The 27,577-nt window shown below is 39.6% G+C and overlaps 1 protein-coding gene across 2 annotated transcripts in view; it reads right to left on the reverse strand.

The window, feature by feature from the left end:
* Positions 1-27,577, reverse strand: part of LOC100770349 (glutamate receptor 3) — a 268,038-nt gene that overhangs the window by 231,060 nt on the left and 9,401 nt on the right. The gene's annotated exons all lie outside the window — the stretch shown is intronic.

Consider the following 27,577-nt stretch of genomic DNA (forward strand, 5'->3'; position numbering starts at 1 on the left):
TATATCTGTATTTTAGTAATGCAGTTGGATAAAGTGAGATCTACTTCGTTGGGGTTTTTTGGCATGTTTCTGGATGTGTATGTTATACATGCATGTGATTATGCAAGTATGTGAGTGCTTGTATGTGTAAGGTTGCATATGCATATGTGTGAGCTTATAGTGCAGACCTAAGGCTAATGTTAGCCATCTTCATTATTCTTTGAGGCATGGTCTCTCAGTTGAAGCCAGAACTCGCCGGTTTGGCTAGCATAGCTAGCCAGGTTGATCCAGGGATCTTTTGTCTCCATCTTTGGAGGTCTGTAATTAAGGGGGACTGCCATGTTCAACCAAAATTTGCACGACAACTGAAAATCTAAGCCTTAGGCATCATGCTTGCTTGGCAAGCCTTAAATCACCTAGGCCTTCTTCTGGAGCCTTAAAAATGTGTTGGGTATGGGGGCTGGAGAGAGAGCTCAGCATCTAAGTTCATTTGTCCCTCTTACACAGGACTAGAATTTGGTTTCCAGCACCCACACAATGGTGCACCACATTCATTAACTCCAATTTCAGGGTTTCTGGCGCCCTCATCTGTCCTCCAGGGATACTGCATGCATGTGCTATGCATACATATATGCAGGCAAAATACAATGCACATTAAAAAAAACTAAATATATATATATTATATTTATTATACATAAATATTTATATATTTATTATATAGTATATATATTATATGCATGTATGTATGTATATATAAAGAATTGAGAGCTAGAAGTTAGGAGTAGGAACAGTTCAAGACATTAGTAAAGAAAAAAATGAAATACCAATTAAGCAGCCCCTTTACCTTGGCTAGATATGTCAGTTAAGAAAGGCACACCTTTTTAAAACAGGATGCAAAATGCACAGCCTTATTTAGTGATAGCCATGGGGCAGGAAGAATGGATTCTTATGATTAAGCATCCTTTGTAAGCTGAAATGAACCAAAGCCCCTCCAACCCTATATGCAGGGAAAGATAGTCAGCCATTTCTACCACGTGATGAAAAGATGCATCAGTAATTCCCTTGTTCATTATTATTATTGCCACAAGCCTAACACACATCTTAAAATGCTATCCAGGGTTGCATTTCTTATTTATCAGTCTACTCTAATTTGAAGGGCCAGGAATTTAAGTTGTTATTAGCCATGACAAATTTAACACATAACAATAGCTCATAAGTCTTCCAGCTGTTTCTTGGGGAAGCAGGAATCAGGATTCTTAGTCAAGGGACAGAATCTTATTATGGAACGGGGCAAAGAGACAAGGAATTGCAGGCTGTGAAGGCATCTTCAGCCATCTGGACTGAGAAAAGTGAAGGGGAACCCTAAACTCCCAGGAGCAATGGGACTCAATGAAAGGAGTATGAGGATGCTGAGGTATAGAATAGGCAGGGGGAAGAAACCAGAGACGATCGTGGTCCTACTCAGGCAAGTCAACTTTGAGGTCACAGAGATTGCACCTTTCTTTGCCAGAGAAGATTCATTAAAAAGAATCAGCATCACCAAATGCTTTCTTGGTCTGGAATTTAGAACTCTTGACTAGATGCCTACCTTCTCAAACTCAATTGGGACTGGGCACAGTGTGTTAGGAAAACAAATCTGTCACAAGTCAAATGCTTTTCTCAGTAGTCAATAGCTTCTAATATTCTATATCAGGAATGTCAGCTATATAACTCATCCTCAATCATTTCAGGAAAAATCCCCCATTGCTAATCATTACCTGTGTTGTTTTTTTTTTTTAACCAAAGCCGTGCCCTCTGCTCATATCCAATTACCAGATTCAAAAGATGGGGCTTGTGGGTAGGTCTTCTAGGTTGTGTACTTGTATACTCTCTTATCTAGCACCTGTGGAGCAGTATAAGGTTTCTTTTTCCTTCTTTCCTTCCTTCCTTCCTTCCTTCCTTCCTTCCTTCCTTCCTTCCTTCCTTCCTTCCCTACCTTCTTTCTTCCTTCCTTTTGCAGGCAATTTCCATCTTAAAGAGGGTTTTTGTTTTTTTTAAGAATTTATTCCTCACAATTTGGAGTACAGCTAATTTTCTTAACTCCCGTATTTTCTTCCCTTACACCAAGTGATCATATTACAAATTACCAGTTTGTGATCTCCTGGTATTAGTTCAGATAAAGTTCTTCTGTCTTGAGGCCTATATAAGAAGGTGTCTTGTTGCACTAGGGTCTTACTTTGCATTTAGGTTTTTGTTCAAGTTGCTGGTTTCGTGGCTAGTTTATACTTAACCAAGCAGGGAGGGATGGATTGCTATGCATAGACTCGAATGTGAGGTTCTGCAGGATCTTACTCTCTCAGATCCCCTCTTCATTGGAAATCCTTTCCCTGCATGCACTCTTTGGAGTAGAAGTGCTCCATTGCTAAGAGACAGCTGTTTAATATTTGACCCTTGGTGGGGACTACACTGACTCCTGAATTCTGTACTGGCCCAGATCAGTTATAATGAAATGACTAGGCAGAACTATGCTGATGAAGGACCCATTGCTTTGAATGACAGTGGGATACTGGAGAAGGTTTGGAAAAGGTGGATTTGTTAGGGGTTAGTGGTTAGCTAGAGTGATATAGGAAATGCCTGCTTAGCTGTCACCATTGAGGGCATCTTTGAGTGGGGACAGCACTGAAAGTAGAACATATGAAGGATAAAGAACATCTGATTTCCTCTTTCACCAATACAGAAGAAGGGTACTTTGTCTTTTCTGGTGTTTCTTCTTCCCTCCACCCCCATTATCAGGATGCTCCTGGTTCTTACAGAGTTTTTGCCTTGGCTGCTGTGCTAGAGCTCTGGCTCTTGGGACTGGCTGGGCTTTCTCAGTTCTCCTGACTCATCCTGCAGACTCACTGTCCTCTCCAGTGACCTTCTGAGGGCCCTGAGCTCATGGCCTTGACTTTGCTGGCTCAGGGAGGTCTCTGATTAGGGGAAGTTTACAGCTGACCTATGCTGCAGTTTTGTTAGCTTTGCAAGATCTGAACACTATTTGTTCTGCTGGGAGGGTGGCATTGCAGAAATGCCTGTGGTCCCATCAGCACCTTTTCCCCTTTGACAGCATCAGATAATACTAAAAATCTATTTGAGGATTCAAATCAGATTCAGTTAGGAAGAAAGCACAGCTGTACAATGGATTCTAGGTTGAATGGCTAAGGTTTGACCAAGCTTCATACCTCCCCAATGCTTGGAGACGGCTTACATAGTTTACTCTTAAGTGTTCATTCAGTTATAGCTCTTCATTGTAGGTAGTTTCTCACTATTCACAATTCTGGAGGAAAAGCAGGGGCATAAACAGTGTTTGTTTAGTATAATCCATTAGCCTGTCACTCCTTTTCCTACTTAAGAAACAAAACTTGTGCTATTCATGTAGTCATCTTTAATTATGACATAGCTTATCCTCAAAGGTGGTGGTGGTGGAGTCTTGACACACCATGGAATGACAGTGCAAGAGTCCAGTCCTACCTCTCAAACACTGTTCCCCCGCCCTTCCATCTCTGAGGAGTCCCAATCTTGTTGAATCCCAGACGCTGCTAGATATGAGAAGAAATGCAAGTGGAGAAGGGAATTGCAGAGGTTTCCTTGAGTATGTTCCACTGATTGAAGAAACGTAAGACTCAGATGGGAGCATGTATAGGCAAGGGACTGTTCAGCAAAGCATATCTAGAACTGACCCTCCATCCCTATTCCACCAACCTACTCACAATCAGAACAAATAATGACCAAAAAAGAGGAAGAAATGTTAGGAAAGCTCTATCCCCAAATTAACCTGACCACCAACTGCCATATGATTCTGATGATGTCAATGCTTTAATAAGAATGACAATAATCTCTAAACCCCTGGACAAGGTACAGAGGTAGAGGTGGCTGGGAACTTGAGGAACATTTAGTTTTGACTCATCTAATATTTTCCATCTTAGAAAAATGGACAGGAACCCAAATGAGAGAGTGACGGGAATGAGTGTGGTATTTATCTGTTTGTTCAGTGCTGGCTTTTATTTTTATTACATTCATGTGCTCTAGAGGTTTGTCTTCATTGGTGCTTTCCCTCCTAGAGGGCAGAGCACACCTCTGTTGTCTTGCTTTTGTCCTATATGCAATACAGCACCAGGCACAAAAGCACAAAGAAGCCTGTGACTGATTCTGTGCTGGCTGCTGAAACTGAGGTTTGGAACTGCAGCCCTAGGTTAGGCTAGTGTCTATTTCTTTATTTTATTTTTAGTGTTGTTGTTTTGTTTTCTGGGTAGACAAAGATGAGATTGGATGTCCTTGGGCTCACTGATTTTTCTTAGCTGTAATGCAGTTTCCATTACTTTCGCTGACCTTTGTGATAAGCTAAATCTCTTTTTTGGGCCCCCACCAAATTCCCATTTTTCTGCCAAAGCTAGGCACACTCAGTTTTGTTAGCACTCTTCTTGGAGAAACTTGAGGGCAGGACTTGTCCTTTCATCTCTATGGACCCCAGTCCATGTTGTTTCTTTGCTAGTGGAATTGAAGAGCTAGTTAATACTCCGCAGTTGCCCTGGAATTACTGGCATTGGTGTTCATTACAGGCTACTGCCCTTGGAACAGCATAGCTGCTCCAAACCCAACAGCCAAATTTCCTGCCTACTTGCTGCACTAACGAAGCTGACATCACAGCACTATGTCAGGAGAAGAGAGGAGGGGAAATAGGTAGGCACATATTTTAAGCATCATATTAGAGATAAAAGATTGGTGTGCACTGCCTCATTTAGTCCTAAATGTGGTTTTCTGAGAAGAAACGAAGACAGAGTGGTAAAGTAGCTTCCCTGAAGTCCTACAGGGCAGGTGGGACAGTGAATCTGCCCACCTATGGCCCCTGCTACACTCTGAGGTGGCTCTAGAATTGAGGTCTTGTTGTGTGTATAATTTCTCTACCCCAGTTACATAATGGCAAGCACTTCACACTGTATAAGCAAGCTGCTCTTTTTGTTAATTTTTCCTTTGTCTTTCTGTTTTGTTTGACTGATCAAATGGTAAAATATCAAAATGTAGTCATCAGGTAGTTTTCCTATTTGATACTTGTTTAGTTTCTAGTCAGCCTTGCTAGTGCAGATATGATGATGAACCTCAACTGTTACAACCTTTGGAACAACTGATGATTATTTCTCTACGACTTAAGAGCAGTGCACATGGGTTCTTTTAGGAATCCAGATTCAAGGACCTCTCCTGACAGGAATAGATAATAGAGATCTGAGGTAGGGCCCCTGATGTCACTTTCCCAGGCCACTAAAAATACTGAGAAAAATGGGCACACAGCAGCACATTCCATGTTCCAGATCAATAACACTTAGTAGCTATCAGTTTAGAAAGAAGTTGCTTAATTTCTTTCAAGGGTTTCTCAGAGACCTTAGTATGTTCATGTGTACTTTGATTGTTCAAGAGCAGGTTGTAGTATGCAAATTCATTTCATGAGGTCTTTTAATGTCATGATTGTGCCCTTGCACAGTATGAAAATAAAATCATCAAATCAAATAAAAACATTATTTATGTTTGAGCATCCCAAATTCAGAGCACGAGGCCCGAGTGTGTTGTCACTGCATGTGATTCTCAAACTTAACTGTGTTCCAAGTGATCTGGAGCACTTGTTAGAATGCAGATTTAGAAGTTGTGCTCTCAGAAGTTGGGCTTGAGAATCTGCTATTTTTAACTATCGTTTCAAGGCATTCCAATGAGAAATGCTGACATAATGTTTCTGTTTGAGCAATCTGTTAAAGCTTTCAGGCAACTGAGACTAGAGGGACTGACTTCTTGTACTATAAGGGAGAACTAATGGCACAGAAGTGTTAATTCATCTTCTACAAAACCTACCTTGATGGATATTTCTGAAGTATGGCTTCAATCTATTCCCACTCTTTGCACTGAAAGATAAACTTGTCTTCCATAGGATTTTAAAAAAGATCTGCATACAGTTTACTGTTGTCAATGACTTTGGATTGACTTTCATGAAAATAATGGGGAATTAAAATGCATTCATAAGTTTCTTTGTACACTTTTATAGTTTCTTACTTTTTGTAGAAAGGGTTGTGACTTCAATATAAAACCTATCTAGATTAATACCCTAGTTCTACCCTTACCAGTAATAAGACCTTGAGAAAACTTAACTTCCTGTACCCTTCTTTCTTTCATCCATAAAATATGTCTAAAAATAACAGCCCCATAAGGCTGATGAGAACATTAAGTGAATCAACTTACATAAAGTACTTGGCCCAGTTCCTGGCACATGTACATGCTTACTAAATATTGTTTCTTCATCATAAACAATTAAAAAGATTCTATGCTGGCATTATTCTGCCTGAATAAAGGATACTGCTGACCTGTATATACTCTCACTTCTATAGGTTCAATGTCCTTTTTTATAAAATGGGACCAACAGTAGAACTGGTTTCATAGATTGCTGTATGGATTTAAATGACATTATACATATAAAAGCATTTAGCAAATGCCTGGCATAGTATAAATCAATGTTTAATAGCTATTATTAATGATATTATTTTATCTATTTTCTCCTTAACAATATAAAAAATACCCAAACTAATTGAAAACTAGTATTTCTTTAGATGAGAGTGTTGAGATAATTTCTTGTTTTTACAAAAGTTCTAAGTAATTAGTAATTTGTGCCAGAAACTTAAATATAACTTTTGGCACATAGCAACAAACACTTTGTCATTGGCACTAACCCACCTGGTGCCTTGATGGATAAATTGGCTTTTTGTGGAACCTTTTAAAGTCTGAATTGTGACAATGCAATATAGTAAACTTTGACCTCTAAGGGTAAAATCATTTATGCCCTAAAAAGGTTTAGAAAAAAGTAAACATTGCTTTATAACAAAACCATAACATATCATTTTTAAAAGCAGAAAATTAAGATTCCTGTACAATGATAGAAAGTAGGATATCAGGGATATTTTAATTTACAATTGCAAGGTAATATTTTTTGGATTTATTGATTTTATTGTGTGTATGTGTGTGTGTGTGTGCGCGCACACTTTACCTGCGTGTACATTTGTGTGCCAGAAGCATGCAATGTGGGTGGAAGCTAAAAGAAGGCATCTAACGTGGAGTAGTTTTTTAACTGGGCAAAGATGGACTACATTTGTTTAAGATGCCACTGTTAATGTTGTAAAGTTGGGTTACATTTGTTTGTGTTGCAACTGTGTAAAGATGTGTCCCTTTTACGTGAATTAACTAAAAGTAACCTGGGTCCAGAGAGGCAGGGTTAGCAAATGGTTTACAGGAAGTAGCAGGGAGGAATTTAGTATAGTTTTTTCAGTTGGATTCGTGTGGCAGGGAGTGGCTTCCTGGGCTGCCAGCAAGGAGAGAAGGTTAGCCAGTTACTACTCTAACTCTTTGAACTCACAGGTTCTCACCCTAGTTTTTGAATCTCTAGTTTTATTAGAACAATAGAGATTTAGTTAGAACTACCTTTAGCAGCAGCAACCGAGCCATCATCTGGGGGAACAGAATTCCCCCCAGGCTATGGGCTTAGGGCCAGGCTGCTAGTAGTTTAAAGCAGCCACTGTAAGGAAGGCAAAACAGTGGGCAACTCTTCCCTTGGAACTCAAGTTGCAGATAGATGGCTGTGAGTCTCCATGTGGCTGAACTTGGGTCCTCTGTAAGAACAACAAATACTCTTAACTGCTGTACAATTTCTCCAGACCCTGATTGTGTTGGTATTTTATGACAGTTCTGGCAACATGCATTCTCTAAGCTGTTTTTTTTTTCCTAGAGCCCTTAGGATCAGTTTTTCTCCCAACAGTCACTCAAGATACCACCATTTCACTTTGACTTAACAATGTGAACACCTTCCAGGGCACTGCTGAATGACATATGAAAGGTAACTTCATGCAGTGTATTTTAAAATCAGAAGCAAGATTTATTTTATTCTGACTTTTAAAAATTGGTAAACCTTGTATCACATATTGAGTGCTTCTCTGGTATCTGGAATACCCAAGTCCGTTGATTTGAATATTCTGGCCCTGGAAAATGCTTAACAATAAAACTACATGATACAATAAAAAATAAGCCTCGCCAGCAGATTTTGTGAGACACTTCAGTGGTATATGGTTTGCTGGTGAGATGGCAGAGTGGAGGGAGAGAGCAGGGGGTCTGGTGAGCTCAAGGGTGTGTCATGTTGTGTATACATTCATACATTTGGAATTTTCGGCAGAGATCTGGGAGCCTGTTGACTCAGCTTCTGAGCTTCTCCTGCTGTGGGAGAGACAGCAGTACATCACGCTTTGCTGAGACACTGACACATTTATGTTCCATGGATCATGAGAGATCCTTAGTGCTCAAGATCTTTCAAATTCATATGTTCTTTGGTGATAAAATTAAAAGAAACCAACAAAATCTCAGCTGCTTTTCTTATGATGTGACTTGCTTTGGGAGCAGCTTAAGGGCTCTTGTCCTCTCTCAACCAGCTTTCTTAGCAGAGACAAGCAGTCTCTATTTTGTACACTTGAAGTTTGCTTTTTTATCTGTTTTATCATTACTAAGATGTGTTTACTGTGTACCACTTGGATTCAGGAATTGCCTTATTCTTGTGTTTCAGTTGAAACAAGGAAAACTTCTTATTCTGGGGATTTGGGGGGTGTAGGAATTAAGACATAGGTAGCCAATTTTTCCTTTGTGCTCTCCAGGTTCCTTTAAAAGTATTATGTAGAGCACTGGAATTGTGGGTGAAAGAATAAAAATCAGTAAGCACTTTATAATGTATCTTTTTGAACATTTTGAAGGGATATTCCCTGGACAATTAATAGGAGGGCTCACTAAACCAATATAGTGTATTTCTTTATGACATACAACTTCAGCATGAACTCTCAAATATGTTCTTTGTGGCTGTTTGTTAGTGACATTGGTGAATCCTGGCTTTTATGCTTTGCCTTGTCTTCACTTGGCTAAATAAAAGTTGTTCTATTTTCTAAGTAGACAAATTAAATTGAACATGGAGGAGAATATCTGCAAATATACATTTTAAAATTATATATGTCTTCAACAACAGGATATTACTTCAGAAAGTACCTAACATCTATTTTTAGGAAAGACACCATGTAGCTTACAGGTATTTGAAATATGCATCTGCACCAGTTGTCGGGACACACAAGGATAGGATCTGCTAAAGGAGGCAGGGGCAGGAGGATCATGAGTTCAAATATGCAAATATAGAAGGGAAGAAAGCATAAATGAAATATGCATAAGGCATCAAAACCCCAGTCTTACACAGTTTGTGCACAAAACCCCAGTTTGTACACATCTGTCAACTGCTAACAGACAAGAGTGGCTACAAAGCAGCAAAAATGTAATAGCCTGTTTCAGGCATATTTCATTCCTTCCCAGCCACTGAATGGTTGATGAGGAAATGACATTAGATACTATCCTGTTTTCAAACCTTTGTTTTTACCGATGAAGGTGATCTAGGCCTAGAAAGAAGCTACCTGTTTCTTCCCAGGCAAAAGAGAGCAGGTTGAAAATTAGAGGAGGATTAGCAAAATATGTCAGCAGAAGCTAAGGAGGAAAATGCCTCAGAAATGAGAACAGAGAGGAGGGAGAATAGAGGTGCTGTGGGAGTGGAGAAAAGAGAAGAATGTTAAAATATTGCATGCTTCCATTAGTGTGGAATCCAGATTTAAACACACACACACACACACACACACACACACACACACACACACACACACCATGAAGGCAAAAGTAAGACTGGTTAGAAAAAGAAAGGGACTAGTTACATGGAGGAGGATGGTGAGAAACAGTAACCAAAAGGCAAAAGCAGGTCAAATACATTGACATTACATTATTGAAATTTCATAATGAAATCAATTATTGCGCATGATAATTTTTAAATTAACAAAGTGAAAAAAATTGGATAAACCAGCATGTCAAGTACCCCTGGAGAGACTGAAGAGGACAGAGAATTTAAAAATAACCTTGGATTGCTAAGTCAGTGGTTGCTGCTGGGCATAAAAAAGAAACATTGGTAGATTAGTGGGGGGAAAATATAGTGTAACAGTGAGAAACAGAATGTGTGGCAGGAAATGGAGGCAATTCACATAAATCACGGAAGAGAGAGGTAGGAAAAACAAAAGGAGGAGGATGGGAAAAAGAAGCAAGATGAAATCATTTTTTAAAGAAGTGGGCTTGAACATCTTTTTCAGCACTGGGGATGGAAGCCAGAGTCTTGTGCATGTTAAACAAGTACTCTACTACTGACTTACATCTTTAACCCTTGTGTGTTTAAGACAAAGTCTCACTACCTAGCTCAGGCTAGACTTGAACTCATGATTCCCCTTCCTAAGAGTCCCAAGTTCTGGGATGATTGGTGTGTGCTACCATGAGCAGCTTGAATATGTTAGAAAAGGAAGTACAAGAACTCTAGGCCCAAAATAGAGTTTTTTTTTTTTAATCACTGAAAATGATAAATTTGGGGTTGATTAGCCTGTCAAACCAAAACCTTCTTTCAAAGAAGGGAAAAAACTAGGTGTAGACCCAAACCAACATTCAGGTTAATAATAGTGTAAAAAAATAACAATTGATGAAAAAAGAGGCCTTGGATTTGAAGGAGAGAGGGGAGGGGTATATGGGAGGGTTTGGAGAGAGAACAGGGCAGGGAGAATATTGTAATTAAAATACAATCTCAAAAATAAAAGAAAGTCAATGAAAAAAAGGCACAGGCCAGAAACCAGAACTCAAGACTATCCAGGAATATTATGAGAATCCAATCCCCAAACATTACTGTCATTATCATTGATATACAAATGGAGATGGCACCTTTCCCAAACTTAGAATTCATACTGAAACCTTAACATTTCATTTGTTGACTGTACTTTATCATACTGAGGTTGAAATACAACTTGGGATCATTTTTCAAGAAAACGACCATACATGTTTACTGTTGGTTAGAGCTAATTAATTAGAGAAACCACCCCGAACACCTAGTAACTAGACCAAATTGAGACAGGCTTGATAACATAGGATCCCTTTAAATGATGAACATGGAAGTTCTCTCTTTGTGGTTGCATCTCTTCCCAAAGTTCTAAGGAAACATTTTAGTTGCTTGGTAACTGACATTCTGACTAGTTCATAAATCAGTTTTTCAGTTACTTCTATGGATGGTTGTAGTAGTTAAATGTATTACAGGTAGCACAGTTCGGAACATTAGCATCATTTCAAACCGTGAGTGCTGGAGAGTCACAGTCAGGGACACACACCTCAAAAGCCATCAAAGTACAATAACACTGTAGATTAGGAGCCCAATATGTACTTAAGTATACTGAAATTATATTTTAGAAAACATATCCCATTTCACCTTCATCAGTTGTGTGTTAACAGATGATATTATCCAATACTACAATGTGTAACTAGTTGAGTCTTAGGAATGTAAAGGTAGGAGAGTTAGTTGTAGAATGTGATTGGGTTGTAGACCCAAATTTAACTTCAAACACATCCTCCTAGTTTATCACATTAGTGTTTTCACCCTTCCTTGCCTTCCTGCTTAATGAAACCCATTTCATACTTTTCAAAGTATTTTATATCCTTGGGTTCTCTTCCCTGTGAAATATGCCCGTATGACATAATCTATGTATCGTGGGTAGCAAATGTATTTAGATGTTATCACATCTTTCATGAGAATTTCTATCATGTTTGTTTTCAGGGCAGAACTAAAGTCTATGGCCTCCATTAGAGGCATTCTGGAATCATTAAACACTCGCAGGGAGAGGAAGTTCTGAATGAGCGCTCTCAGGGAGGGAGAACCTTTTCAGGGCCAAAGGTCACAGGGCTCAACCCAGCACCTGCAGGTGAGCCCCACACCTGCTGCTGTGAAGTTGGCTTTAGCTCCACTTCTTAGATCAGCTTTGTTTAGGCAAATGGGAGCTCGGCAGGTTAGGAAGGAATGACCTTTAAGATTCTTTTTGTTTCAGGGTTTCAAAGAGCCTGTGATTTGATGACTCAGAGGGGAGAACAATTATCTAGCCCTATGAGCCGGGACTGTCTCCAATGATGCGAGTTGGTCAGTAAGACTGCAAAACAGATTACATTTTTGCTTCTTTTGGTCAAATCAATTCTTGTGCTTCCTTGTTTAAACAGGGAAATAAACAGGATTTATTAACAAGTAGTCGGGGGGGGGGGCTAAAATCACTTAAGATTTGATGTCAGAAAGCCCATCATAGGGGCTTTTGAGTTTACAAAAAGAAAGACTTTCGTGAGTTTTAGGGGCCATGATATGTCAGAGCCAAAGTGGGTGATAGAGCCCAGGAAACCTAGCTCTTAGATTTAACATCTCCTGCAATCCAGTAACATTCCTTTTCCAAATTCCAATTTTTCTTTAGTCCCTGGGAAGGCCACAAAAAAATATACTGCCAAAACAAGGTTTAAGAAGGGAAAAGATCGCCTTTCTACTCAATCGCTTACCATTTAAGGGATTTGTCCTTCCTTCCTTCCTTCCTTCCTTCCTTCCTTCCTTCCTTTCTTTCTTTCTTTCTTTCTTTCTTTCTTTCTTTCTTTCTTTCCTTCGGTCTCCCTTTCTTTCTATCCACCTGTGTATCACCTATAATCTATCTATCTATCTATCTATCTATCTATCTATCTATCTATCTATCTATCTATCTGTATTTGTAGTGGCAAGTATCAAATCTAGGGATCTATGGCTGTGTAAATGTTAGGCAAACTCCTAACTCTAGGGTAGGTAAAGGTTGTCTTTGGCTATGTCATCAGAGGCCCATCTGGGCTAGTAGCAGAGACCTTGTCTCAAGACAAATTCAAAGAATAAACAAACAACTTCTGAAAACCAGTAAATCCCTAGGCATTCTCTCTGAAAGAACCATCTTCTATTGTGTGTTTTCCAGTTTATCTGGTTTCTGAGCAGCAGGAGGAAGGAAGGCTGGCCTTCTAAGGTATTTCCTTTGTGTAGTGGCTCTGCTCCCCAGAACAACACTGAGTTTGTTTCTGGGTGGCTTGACCCATTGAGGTGGGGAGCCCCTACCTGGTGGTTTGCTTCCCACTGGGTTTAGCAGGCCTAGCCTCTTTGGGGCTTCTTTTGTCAGCATTGCTGCACAGACTCAGTGGACAGGGCTGAGAGCATGGACCTAGTGGTTAGCATACTACCTTCCTACCCACAAACCCACACTTTTCTTTCACCTGCACTGACACCTCAGCTTGATCTGCCTGATTCACCTTAGACTTGGTGGCAGTGACACTTGGAAATAGCATGTGCATTTAGCATGCTGCAAGCCCCACTGATGTAGAAGTAATTTTACACATACGTTTGAGCAAATAAAGCATCCTATGGATCAGAAAGAAAAGAATAACTTCCAAAGATGCTGGGATTTATGGGCCTTCCTGCAGTATAGAATGGTGTTGTGTTTAAAAGTTAAGGTCCTAGAGCTGAGCTGTGTGTTCTCTGCTTCTATGACTTACTACTAGTTGGGTGCCATTGGGCAAAAGGTTTAACTATGCACCTGCTTCTTTATTTGTGATACAAACCGAAGTTATATATGGTTGTTTTGATGAAGTTAAATGAATTTAAATCACTTACAGAGTTGTGTGCTATATAACAATCACTGTTAGCTATTGCTATTCTTGGTAACCATTCCTAAGAGTGTCTATAAAGAAGTCATGAGAGAAATAAATGGACAGCATGGTCTTCTATATTTTCTATGTTGAGACAAGGTGGTTTTCCTCCTTTAGGTGTGTTAATATCATTGTATTCCCTTCTCTGAATTGACACTGAAAAATTTGTCTCACATAGATGATGATCTTGCACACACATACATTTTCCCTAAAGAGAGGTACCGTCCTGTTGCTGCAGCAGAAATGAATACTGTGCTGAGTACATAGAAAGTGAAGGGCCCTTGTAAATAAAGTAGCAAATTAGCAATGATTTTGCCAGCAGTTTTAAAACAAATGGATTGAAAGAGATTTCAATAACTACATGCCTAACTTAGAGCTGCACTTGAAGCATTTAGTAAACGTGTCATTTCAGTATTGAAAACAGCATCTAATCAAAGCATGTTTATAATTAGACATCACATATAATATCTCTCAAAATTATGTTCACCAGGTGAGATGCCATTCCCTGGAACACTGAAATGGAATGTTTGTTAGGCCTTTGTTATTATTAAAAAGAACAGGTTGGAGGTGCCACGAGAGACTCAGAGAAATGAAAGTGCTTAATTTTAATTAGAGAGAGAGAGAGAGAGAGAGAGAGAGAGAGAGAGGGAGGGAGAGAGGAAAATCACATAGTATGCATAGCATATATGAAGAGCCTTGTGCCAGTAAAACCTGCCTCAAAAGGTATGACTCTATATTAATTTAAATCAGACAGACATTGGCACTGCGTTCTTTTATTTTTTATTAACATTTTGATTTAGAACAACAGATTGCTGCAGTGAAGGGACAAGAGCAGCAGCCAGAGAGCCATCTGCCGAGCATCTCGCTGACGACTCCACTAGTGAAAGGAACCAGTGACTATGCAATGTATGCAAGAAGGACACACACCATTAGCTAAGTGACAGGATGAAAGATGGGAAACTTTGTCGGGTCAGAGGAGACGGAGATGGAGAAGGCAAAGCAGAGCCCATTCTGATTGGAATTTGAAAAGATCCAAGTACTTGCAGCAAGCCAATGGGTTGGCAAGCGAAAGAGGGCTTGCTTATAGGATACTCGGGTTTTTTTTTTTTCTTTGAAATTATAGGTGGGACAAGAAAAAGGAAAGCAACAGACTAAACACACAATAATTTTCTATGCATCACACAGAGGACATGTTTTCCAGATCAGTGAAGATTCACCCCTTTAGACACACTACTTGAGTCAGAAATCTTTCTGAAATAGACCTCTCCTGGCTTTTTAAACATGGTAGCACAGTGGGGAGGTGGGAGGAGTCATCCACCCTGGAGCAAACAGTGAGACGATATATTGTGTGTGCAGAATTTAAATGCTGTGGGCATACTTTTTATTATCACAATGTGCAGGCATTTCTAAACAATACCAGTGAAAAAGATATTCCTTCCACCTGTGATGGGCCTCTTACATCTTCTGTTCCCCATGGTGGATCAGTGAAGTAGAATGAACACAATTCAATCTTCTATTGATATTTCTGAGTGTGTACTGGGAATTTCAATTCCAGCATCAAATTTCTTGTCTTTGAAGTTATTTAGCCACTTCGATCTACATGTCCCTATACTAAATAGACCCAGTCTGCTGGACCTTTGTAGTTGGAGAGTCCATATACTCCTTCAATGACAGCTGCCATATTTTAGAAGTCTGCTTTTAGAAGGGCCCCATTTCAAATATGCTATCTCCAGTAACCTAGAAAGTGGTCAGCCTTGACAGTCAGATAGATAGATAGATAGATAGATAGATAGATAGATAGATAGATAGATAGATAGAATTGTGAAAATAGATGGAAGATTAAAAGTGCAGTAATCTGTTTCTTCTGCATAATAAGGCATAGAGGTGTGAAACGCATTGAGCACAGTTTTCCTTCAAAAAATGGTTCAAATAAAAATAGCACTTTCACTGCCAAAAGATGACTGCTTCAATTATCTGGAAAATTAGCTTAGATGGAACTCCTTATTCTGTCATAAAGCTAGTTAAATGGAAAGAACATGATGAATGGAAAGAGCACAGGATTAGACCTGGGTTTGCATCCCAGTCTGACACGTACTAGGAGCTTAGCTTCCCTAACCTGTTCCTATAACCATAAAATGCAGACAATATTCGTATTTTCCTTGCCAACCATCTTGTGTAATAGATTTTTTAAACCAGATTTCATTCCTGGATTATCACACTTTGGACCTTGGGGGTCCCCCAGTGTTCTATGAATTGCAGCAGCTGTAGGCACCTGTCTGTTGGGCTGGTGGAAAGAGTTTGTATCACTGGGAGTATGCCTTTGAAGTGGATTTTAAATCCTTGGTCTTTTTTTGCCATTTGGCTGCCATGAGGGGAACAATCTTCCTCTACTTCATGATCCAGTGATGATGTCCTAAGCTAAGCTGTCATAAGAACAAAGGAAAGGGACCAAGCAACCATGGATTGAAGTTTCTGAAATCACCATGAAAAATGACCCTTTCTTTCTTATAAGTTGATTATCTTAGGTATTGTGTTACAGTAATGCAAAGACATTCTCTCTGCAAAGTGCCATTATAGTTCTCATTATAGGCCATGCTCTTTCTCATCTTTCCTCACCATGACCCTGACACACAGCTTAAGAGATCTTCTCTGTTTCTGTACTTCTTTTTCCTCATCTACAATGTGATACCCACACTTAAGGCTCAGGGGCTATTGTAGAAGAGGGGTCTGAAAGACTATATACATCAGAGAAACAGAGACTTTACTGTGAAATTGAGTCTTCCAGAAATGTCAGAAGCTACACCAATGACATTTCACCACCAACACAACTGCTTAAATATGAGGTAAATGAAGACAATAGCAATAGACATGATACATTAATGGGATCTTGTCACCAAAGGTTGAGAGCCTTTTATTCAGAAAAGCCAGAGAAAAGGTTGTATCACTGGGAGCATGACTTTAAAGTGGATTTTGGGAGTTTGGTCTCTTTTTGCCTCTATATTTGCTTTTAGGCTGACAAGAGGTGAACAGTATCTTTCTCTAATTCATGCTCCAGAGATTATGTGCTAAGCAGTCAGAAGAACAAAGGGACCAAGCAACCATGGATTGAAGGCGACCAATGGAGTTTCCATGTCAAAACCAATCCTTCATATCTGTTGTCATTTTCCCCATTCAATTCTTGAATATGTACACACACACACACACACACACACACACACACACACACACACACACACACACACTCACACCATGCAAGAGTTGAGGAATAGCTAATGTTCCTTTGTTAACCTGTCTTGCAATGTTGTTAACTTGGATCTGAGCTTATCTCATTTCTATCATTTCATCTTGCATCCACAGAACAATTTCTTCCGTCTCAAAAATGAGATGGGCTCATCTTGAAAATATTTGGCTATGTCTTACCGAACTAAACAGCTCTCTTTGTTCTCTCCCTACGGCAGTCATACAGTCAGAATCCAACAAGCCAGAAGATAGTGGCAACCTCACTTGCCTTGTTTCCATTTCACAGTTTTACTTTACACCTTCAACAGAAAGCATGAAATATTGCCTAGCACCATGAACACGTGAGCCATCTCAAGGGGTCATTTTGGGGAACCAACCTCCTTCTGTATCAGTTACCCTGTAGAACTCCCATGGACTCAACTGGTTCTATGGGAGGTGAAAGTAACATTTACCTAAGTGGTATGTTCACAGGTTTACGCAAATGCCAGCCTCATCCAAAACAAGTTCTCTTATTTGTCAATTTTCCAAAAATGGTCCTGATGAATATATACATGTCATTATGGGAGGTAGAACACATAAAGCTCTGAGAAGTCAAGTAATTAGCCTCTGCTTAAAGTTATGGTATTGCCAGGCATGGTGCACACCCCTTTAATGCCAGCACTTGTGAGTCAGAGGCAACCAGATCTCTGTGGGTTTAAGGCAAGTATCGTCTACATGAGGAGGTCCAGGCCAGCCAGGGCTACATACTGAGAACCTATCTCCTACAACAACAACAACAACAACAAACAACAAAAATTAGTTATAGAATCATTACCTCAATATGTATTAATTTATCTATTTTAAAATTTAGCTTGATATTTGTAGACACTGAAGAAACTGCACACTGATGACAGAATAAAATGAGGATGAGGTATTATCCTGAGCATCTGGTATGAATTTCCTCATTTAATCCTGATGATTGCACTAGAAGGGAAGCAGTATTATGACTGTTACTCTGTTGATGGAGAAACTGAGGCAAAGGGTACTTAGACAACATGTGAAATCTCTTAGCTCTAAGTGGCAAAATCAGAAACCCTCTCAAGGCAGCTCAATGGTTCAGTTGGCTTGAAATTTGTATTTTTGTTCTTTTCCCGTGCTTCTAAGATGGGACCTCACCACCTTGCGCATGCCTGCTTTGCAATAACTGTATTGCCCAGTTGATCATTGAGGGTGTGGTAGCAGTCCTCCTGCCTCAGTCTTCCAAAATGCTGAGGTTACGAGTATGCACCAGCAAGCCTGGCCATCTCTGGCGCTCAAGTTTATCAAATGTTGCCTCTACTATATGGAGTATAAAGGATAAGAGGCCTCAGAGAGTGGCCTAAGAGTCCATGAAATACAAACTATAGAGCATGTCTATGGATGGCAGAGGCCAGGCCTGAGTGGCTCATTGGATGGAGTCTGGAACATCTTCTGAGATCCTGGAAAACTCTGAAGTCCTGAGTAAGGCATCCTTCTCAGTGCTCCAGAGGAAACCTGTGTTACCACTTGAATTAAGTGTTATTGAAACTAGAAGGACTCCTGGGGTCACGTACTCTAATGACCTTATTTTCCAAATGGGAAAAGGTGAAGTCTAAAGAGGAGCCAGTCATCACATAGCTGGTTTGTAGTAGCAAAATAAGGGGTGGGGTCCAGGCATTTCTTTCTCTTCTCTTTTCCTCTGTGAAATACTGTTCCCCTTACTTGTGTGTGAGGATTTTACTTAAAGCAAACTGGAGATTTTGCATCTCAGTTTAAAACATCACAAAATAAACACCAGATCTTCCCCCACCCCTCATTAATTGGAAAATACAGTCACAGTTCTGGGAGTATGCATGTTTTCAGAACTCATTTCACTGGGGCTGTCAGAGGATCTGCTTGTCCTTACTGATTCTGAGCTCAGAGATTAAACCTAGTCCCAGACAGCCTCACTTTCCCTAATAACCCATCGTTGCCTTAGCAGTCATGAGAGTATTGAACCTTCTCTAACAGTATTTGTATTTCTTGGTCTAAGGTGTCCATATATTTACTTCCCACAGTGCAAAGTGGGCCTGACTTTGACTTGCCTAGAATTTGTTCCATTTAAGGGTTCATGAAGGATTCCACCATCATAAGGTAACAGCATTGGTAGAAATTTCATTTCCCTGATTCTTTTATCATGGTGATCTCAGTTTCACCACCTACTCTATATTCATGAGACCTGATTTTAGCTGCCCCTCGGCTGGTAAGCAACAGGTGCACTAGACTCTGTGAGCTCCACAGCATGATAGAGTGCTCTCCCTGCTTTCTCCAAAGCTCCTAAGCTGGGGTATTCCCTCTCTGCAGAAGCTGTCGATATGGCTAAGGAAAGGAAAGCTGCCTCTGGAGCTAGGGTCCTTTTCAACCAGAAGGCCAAAAGGAGTATTTTAACATCAGTGAAGGGGATGGACCTTGATGGACACTATCTAGGCTCCAGTGGCAGTTAGTGAAGACAGCCAGAACATTGGAGCTAAGAATAGGGACAGCTCATTTGGGTTTATCATATTAACATATTTTACACTGCATATTTTAATGGGTTGTCTTGTTAGATGACATTTATAGTCACCTTTGTATCCTGCTATTGAAGAATTCTTAGTTTTGTTTCTCATATAATAACTTTCTGTACCGTTGAACTTGAAAAGGTTGTCAGACACAAGGGTTTATTTGCTCTCGCCTCAGCTGAAACAACTAATGGAAAGATCAAAATGCCTAACATATATTTACTCAGCACCTAGAGCTATAAAATAATTCAAGGGGTGTAGTGAGAGCTGAGGTGCTGATGGTGGTGCAGTCCTTCACTGGTGTGGACTTCATGCATGTTGCCAGAAAACGAACAGTACTCTGGCAGTAATTGGTATACCCCCTTCAAAGAACTGGAAATCAGATTTTCAAGGAACTGGCCATTTTGTTCACTTTACCAAGTTTTCCAAAACACCTAACTGATGAACATCTGCAAAGATAAAAATGTTAATAATCAAGACAGGTTATTTGCTGCAGTGGTCATTGCTGAGGAGGGCTGCCAGCCGTTCAGAGTCTGAGCAATTTTCCTGCTTGACCCGACTATAGCTTTCCTGACTCGTTACTCCCCCACACCTGGAATGAAATTGGCAGTTTCAAAATTAATAGTTACGTGATATTTTCCTTATCCTTTCACGAGATTCCAATTAATTAGTGCCTGCTTACGTGGATTCTACAAATAACTAGGTTGTTTCCTTACTCTTTTTCAACAGAGGTCAACTAATAAAATGCTGTAGTGATTGTTTGGGGACTCTGGGAATGTGGAAGGAGTGAGTTCTAGTCTTACTTCCGTGAGTGGAACTTTGACGTGGATATCTCTGTCTCTCCCTCTCTGTCTCTCATTATATATAATATGAAGATGTTGATTTACATGATCCCAAAGGGTTTTTTTTTTTTTTGCTAGGGTTATAGGCATGTGCCACTCCACTTTCAGTTTCTGCTGTGTCTAGTGGAAGAACAGTGATCATTGCAGAAAGGGTAAGTCACTATTTATGACACGTTTACTATGTTTTCAAACCTGAGCTACAATATTGATGTTACAGCAAATTGGCACATAATTGTAAACTTCTGTGATCTGAGAATGAGTGTCCCTGAATGCATAAAATTTGGTAGTAGTGTTATATGTACAACTGTACATGGGGTAGTTCTTTTATGTATCACAAATATGTAATAAAATAACTGTGATATAATAAGTATAAATAGTAATTGATGATTCTTTTTGAGTCTGGAGGGCTAGGAAAATCTCCCTAGTACAATAAAAATATTAACCCACAAAACATGGTAAAAGTCAATATTTTTACCTTCCCTCCATTCCCCACCCCTCTCTTTCACCTTTCTTTTTGCCTGGGCTTTACCCTTGATAGGCAAATGTGGTACCACTGTGCTATATCCCCAGCTTTGAGTTTTTACTTTATGCAGCTCATTTTATCCATTTATAGTTTTGAAGTATTTTTTGAAAACACTGATCATGAATTAATTTGACATTTAATTTCTATAATCACTTAAAAGGTTGATTACATTTGAAAATTGGTTTGGGTACCATAACTTATAAAGGTGACATAATTCAAGGAAAAGAGGTACCAAAAATAAAAATAAAAGCAATAGGCTGTATGGTATGGTTTAGTGTAGCTTTCCAGTGGGAAGGCTGCAAAAGATGATGGGAGAGACCACGCTGAGAAGTAGTCCATATTCTTGTCTTGCTTCTGCCACCAGGGAGTTGCATCATCTTTGGCAAATGTCTTCTTAATCGTTCTCACTTTCCTCATCTACAAAATGAGGTAGTTGGACTAGAAGTACTTGATATAGCTCCAAAATTATGGGCTGTGTAAATGGACTGCACTTTTGCCTTTGTTTTGCTTACTCTTGACTATAAATCAAAGGGCAGTAAATGCTGACAAGTTAACACTGGGGGCACTAAATGAAAGATATCATTAAACACGGCCCCTGAAACTCGAGCTTTACTGCATTTCTAATTGACTTGCTGTAGATTTATTTTTTCCTTTCTAGCACCTATTTAAAACTGACAGGGTTGTCATTGTTGTAGAGTGTCACTGTGCAGCAGTGAAAGCTAAGGGCAGAAGAACTATGTTAAGAAGACAGCTTTGAGAAGTGCCAGGAGTTAGGAGCCAGACTGCAGTCCCACTTCTGCTATTGGCCATGGGACCTTGGCATTGTCCCTTAGCCATTGAACTCCTCAGTTCCCTTTTCTGAAAATCATGTTGAAAAAATCTACGAGAAAAACAGAAGCAGGCTTGTGTAATAATGAGAAGAGGAGATGAAGCTGGTGGAGCATGAATATCTTGGGACATAAAAACAAAACAAAAAACCCACAACGTCACTGCTTTTAGTTATCACCCAGGTTTCAGCCTGCCGAAGACAGTCTGCTGGTAGACCAATGCTTGATGACAGGAAGACAGGGAACAGCTTTGCCTCAGCTGCCTGCATTGTCTGGTGGCCCTCAGAACCCCCCTCTAGTCAATCTATGCTTATGGAATTAGATGGTTAACCTTTGCTTTGGAGAGAAGGGGACTGAAATGTGGAAAAAGTCATGCTAGCAAAATTTCTCCGTTAACCTTTTCCATATCGCCTTCTTTTGCTATTTCCAGTCTGACTCAAGCAAGTACCATCAAAGAGAGAAAAAGCCATCCACTCAAAAGGAAATGCTCTAAACATCCATCTTGCACATATCACCTGAAACTAAAGAATTTACAAAAAAGTGTGTCCGGGAAAGCTCAATTGGTACTACATTTTTTTCCTTCATTGTGTGAAGATTCTTGGGTTCACTTTTCTACTCTGCTACTTCTAAAACATTAAAACAAAACAAATTTTATATCTAAAGAAAATGTGTTCTTTTCTTTACTCCAGCAAGTGCCAAGGTTATCATGCCACTTTCCATGCTGCTTTATCCAAAGCAGCATGATCCTTTATCTAAAGCAGCATGGGCAGTAATGAAATCATACTCAGGTCTGAGACAGTAAACAAGGCAGGATTATCTCTTAAGGAATTCCAGTCAATTGTTGCATGGTTAAAGCCTAGTAGTGAATACAGCCTTATTTTCTGATGTGTCACAGAAAGCCTTTCTCTGACTTTTTACTCCCAAACCAAGTCTCTTATACTCAAGTTTGTCCCTTCCTGCTTGTTCTCAGCTATAAAATCACAGGGGAGATGAGCTGCTTTTCGGGGCTTGGAGAATGGCTAGAGACAGGGGGACAATCCTCCCTGGGTTTAATTTTGCAGTCTTTATTTTTAACCATCTCACCATTCTGTGTTAATAGTAGCTACAATTTTACTCAGCACTTACTATATGCCACATATCCTGATAAATGTTAAGCACGAATGATCTTCCTATTTAATATTCACAGCATCTGTATAACATATTTACTGCTATATTCATCCTTATTTCACAGATGGGAAAGTAAGGCTCAGGGGTGTTAAGTAATTTATCCAAGGTCAGGCCACTGCTGATAAGAGAGCCAAGATTCAAATTCTTGTACTCCATTTCAGAGCTACCCTTGTCCTTTAAGTGCTCCCGAGTGCAATGGGAGAAACAGCTTTCCACTAAGGAAGGATTAAACAACAACCCTTTGCCCCAGTGTGTAACGGAGGAAAGCACAAGAGCCAGGAGTGAGGAATATGAAAAACTGGGCATATCCAGTTCACTTTTATCCTGGGGAAAATGCAGCTTTGCTTTCCTGGTTGTTGTCAGGTCCCTGTGTTCCTATAAGTCTCTAGGCTGTAGAAAGAATAAAGGACAGAGAGTTGGTTCTGGGCAGAAACCAGGAGGCCAAAGAACAACACAAATACCTTTTACAAAGAGTGGACTGGACTCCTGTATACTAAAGGAATTGCAAGGACTCGGAAATATGCCCAAAGTGGCTCTCCATTTTGCTTTCACCATTGTTAGGGCAAGGCACTCAAAGAGTTACTAAGGGCTTAGTGGCAACAAGAGGTGGAAAAGAATGGAGAGGAGATGAGAAATGGTTGCGTGCAGAGCAGTGTCTATCAGGGAAGAGAATGCATGGAGTGTTTTTCTCATTGGTTCTGCAGGCTCTTGATTTAGGGCCCAGGAAGAAAGTTCACTCACTAATAAATAGCCCATAGGAATGAAATGGCCAGGGAGCCCCTAAGCAATTTCTTGCTGCTTTTCCTGATGCTCCTCAGTGGGCAGTCCTATTTCTAGAGAAGTTCTAGGTCCTGTCTACGGAGCCAGTCCACTGGGTACTTGGCTAGAGTTTCCTTTGAACCATTTTCATAGGACAAATAGATTCATCTTGGGCCTTTGGGAAGGAACTTGGAGTGGTAGCATGTATACTGTTGGCTAATTCATTCTCTCTCTCTCTCTCTCTCTCTCTCTCTCTCTCTCTCTCTCTCTCTCTCTCACACACACACACACACACACACACACACTGTCTCATAAAGGTGACACAGTTTGTGATTAAAAGCACATTGTATTAGAAAAATACAGCTTCTTTGGGAGATGAGACAATAGATCTTCCTTTGCAATTTTGCCTTAGGTTATGTAGAGACATGCAACTCAGACTTTCTTGATGATTGAATTGCTGGGCAGCTATTGCTGCCAGGAGTTAAACTGGATGTGCAATCTTGGAATCATGGGTGAGAGATGTTTGAGGTTGGGTTGGTGGGCTGGAAATAAGAGGGGGTGTTGTGATGGGTTTCTTGGCAGAAAAAATAATCCTTGGTTGAGGAAGAACTTAGAACTGTTGAAAGGCTCAGAGAACAGCTGTTCAGGAAGGAAATCTGGTTTCTGACGTGACAAGTGATTTCAGTTTTCAAATGAAACTAGGTTTCTGTTTTTAGGACAAAAAGCTCAAAATAATCTTGAATTAATGATGCTATCAATAATAATGACCAGTGAGTTCTGGACACTATCATACATGTTTTATATGAATTTGTGATTTCATTTCAAACTGCCAGCAACCCTATAAGGGTTATTATTATCTCCACTCACATTGTGTGTGTGTGTGTGTGTGTGTGTGTGTGTGTGTGTGTGTGTGTGTGTGTTTGAGTGAGAGAAATTCATTTGCGAGAGAAGAAAACTAATTTGCCAAATAGTATACATGCTACCACTTCAACTTCCCAAAGGCATATAATGAAGTCAAGTAACTTGTTCAGTGTCTCATAATTAATAAGTGAAAGAGGTTGGGGTGAGCAAAGGTAAGTAAGTGATAAATAACTAGAAACACTATCCATTAGTTTTATGACCGGATAATTTGGTCATGGAACCTAACAGTGTGAGTGAGGTCAATAAACACAAATGGAACTTTCCAAATACAGAAAATGTTGAGGGGTTCCATTTGGATGTTGTTTCCTCAGTTAGAAATGAAGAGATCTGATAAGAGCTAGTGATAAGTTATCAATGATGAAAATCTCAGATATCATCCAGAAGGACCTCTATACTTTAGTAATTACAAAAGCTAGAACCAGGCCCAGAGTGATTGAGGTGGCTGATGTCAGATTCTCTTAACTCCTGGTCTTGTACTCACTCTCATAAACCTCTGTTCCCCATTTATTATTTCCCAAAGCAATAGAAACATGGGATCTAAAGTGCTCACTTTTCTGTAATTTACTTTATTACTTCAAAGTAAATTGTATGGTGGTATATGTGGGAGGTGGGTCTTAATTCATACTCTAGGCATGCCTTTACTGAGAAATACATTGTCCTGGAGTCATTGTCTGGCATTCATAAAATTCTATTCAAGAATAGGTTCTATAGGTACCCAGATATTTATGTCCAATTAACAATAAAGGCTTTGTTCAAAAATTTTCCCATTGGTAAATAAGTAGTGTCCAATACTATTTTCAACCTAAAGGAAAGAAACTATTGATAGGTTTCTTGGTTAGCTGAATCTTGTCACTAGATGTTGTCTTGTTGCCTCAAGAGAACCAGCACACAGACTACCATTGGAGCACCTAAAATGACAGAGAACTGGACTTGACAGAGTCCAAGAATAGGGTACCAAATTGTTTTCTTATTTTCTATTTTAACGAGGCACAGCATTTTATTTGCATCCTGCTTTTATTTATGATAATGGGGTTATTATGAGAAGACTTATTGCTCTCACTCTTACTATGGCAGGATATACTAACATGCAAGCTGATTGTGTATGACCAATGTGGCTTCTGGTCCATCTGCAACTCCAAAGAAATAAGAATTTTGGATATTGGCTTAAAGACAATAAGCCTCTGTCTTGAAATTTAGGAGAGAATCTTACCCTAGGTGATTCTCCAGAGATTCTTAACTGAGACAGTGTCTCCAATTTGTGGGAAGTATGTATGAGAACCTAAGCAATTTCTACAAAACAAGCCCCCTTAGAAGACTTCTTTTGCTCTGCCAAATATATATTAATGACCCCATTCCAACATTTTGCCCTTGCTATACACCTCAATATTTCCTGATGGAAGGTTGGAGTTGAGGTGGCATTTATCTATGGAAAGCAACTATGTAAAGCATTGTGTATGTAAGATTACTTATGCGATATGCACACAAGAGACAGTTCAATCATGCTGGTATAACTTAATGTTTTGCTAAGAAGAGAAGTCAAATGGGTTTTGTTACCCTCTAAGTACAGATTTTCTCTTCTCTCTCTGCTTTTCTCACTAGTTATAATGGCCAGTTAACAGTTTGCTCCAAACCAGTAATTAGCTGCTAAATGGAGTATCCCATATATTGTGGTACAGATGTCAGAAACATGCACGTTCCACATCCAGTTGTCTTAGGGAATGTGGAAGGTATCTTGTTTGTTTCATGGCAGGTTAAAAATGGGAGCAGTATATGTTCAAATAGGGGCATGGAACATAGAGATCAACAAAGGCTTGAATATTCCTTATTAAGCATACCTGCCTAATGCCCCAATTATGGGGTGTAACTGGCCCTTATAATCATTTAAGATTTCAACTCCATTTGAAATTGACTAAGGCTCTAGAGGCAGCAAATTCTCTTGGTGTTACTATGTAGCCAGCTGTGTAACCTTGAGCTAGCTACTTAAGAATTTTGAACCACTTCTGATTTCTATTTTGTATAAAATTGGAGTGAGAATGACTCACTTCCGAAAATATAATGATTCCTTGAGATGTAACATCTAAAACTCCTTGGACAATGCTTTCCACGTTGTTGTACAGCATTGATGACTGGTAGTTATTATTTCAGCTCTGGTTTTAAATTTGTTGATAAAAAACATGGGGAGGAGGGCGACAATGAACGCTGTTGTAAATGATTACAACACATCCATTTTAATAAGTGAACTGACATTTGCCTTGACATCTAGTTTATGGCATGGTTAAGGAACCATCATTGGTTAACAAGCAAAGATGGGAAGATGCACTGTAAAAATGAAAATCATTCCCTTGTTACTATTTGCTGTCTCAGAGTTGTTTCTATCTCAGAGTAGTTGCTCCAGGGACTATGAGGCTAGTTTCTTAGCTTTTCCAAGTCCTACCCACATTTTCAGCTTGAGAGCCAAACTTGCTAATGATTACATGAGCTAATAGTACTTCACTTGCACAGAGAAACAACATGTATTAAAGTGCATAGGCAGAATACTTGGGTGCTTAGTGGGTGTTTAATAATTTTCAGTCTGAATCTGCACATCTCTGTTTATAGTATCATGATTTATTAAATATATGATTCTCAAATTGAGTGAATGCTATTAGTGTCACCCACAAAGCTTGTTAAATAGACTTATCATATATTTTCTGACTCATACTTTCAGGGTATGAACTAGGAATTCATACTTGATAAGCACCTCTGGTGATTCCGATGCAAATGGCCCAATTCAGACATAACTGTTTTAAAACTAATCAACAAGTAGCTTTGGACATTGCAGTGAGATGAAAGGGTAATTGACGCTCTATAACTGTTTCTGGCTGACTGCAAATGTCAGAGGCCCTTCTGTCTTAAATCTACAATTCACCCACACAGAGAGTACCATATGAGCACTTTTATCCATCTACTTACCTTTCTGTAGGCTGAGTCCTGATCTCTACCTGTTTCATCCGATACCTGAGCCATTATAGGCAACAGCAAAGATGGACCTTTCTTACAGTGGGTAACTGGCAACAGATCAGCCAAACATGGATAACTGGAAGTGTGTGTGTGTGTGTGTGTGTGTGTGTGTGTGTGTGTGTGTGTGTGTGTGTGTGTGTGTGTGTCATAGCAATGTTTAATAGCTCACTACCT

The sequence above is a fragment of the Cricetulus griseus genome, chromosome X (assembly GCF_003668045.3).
Source record: "Cricetulus griseus strain 17A/GY chromosome X, alternate assembly CriGri-PICRH-1.0, whole genome shotgun sequence".
Lineage (NCBI taxonomy): Eukaryota > Metazoa > Chordata > Mammalia > Rodentia > Cricetidae > Cricetulus > Cricetulus griseus.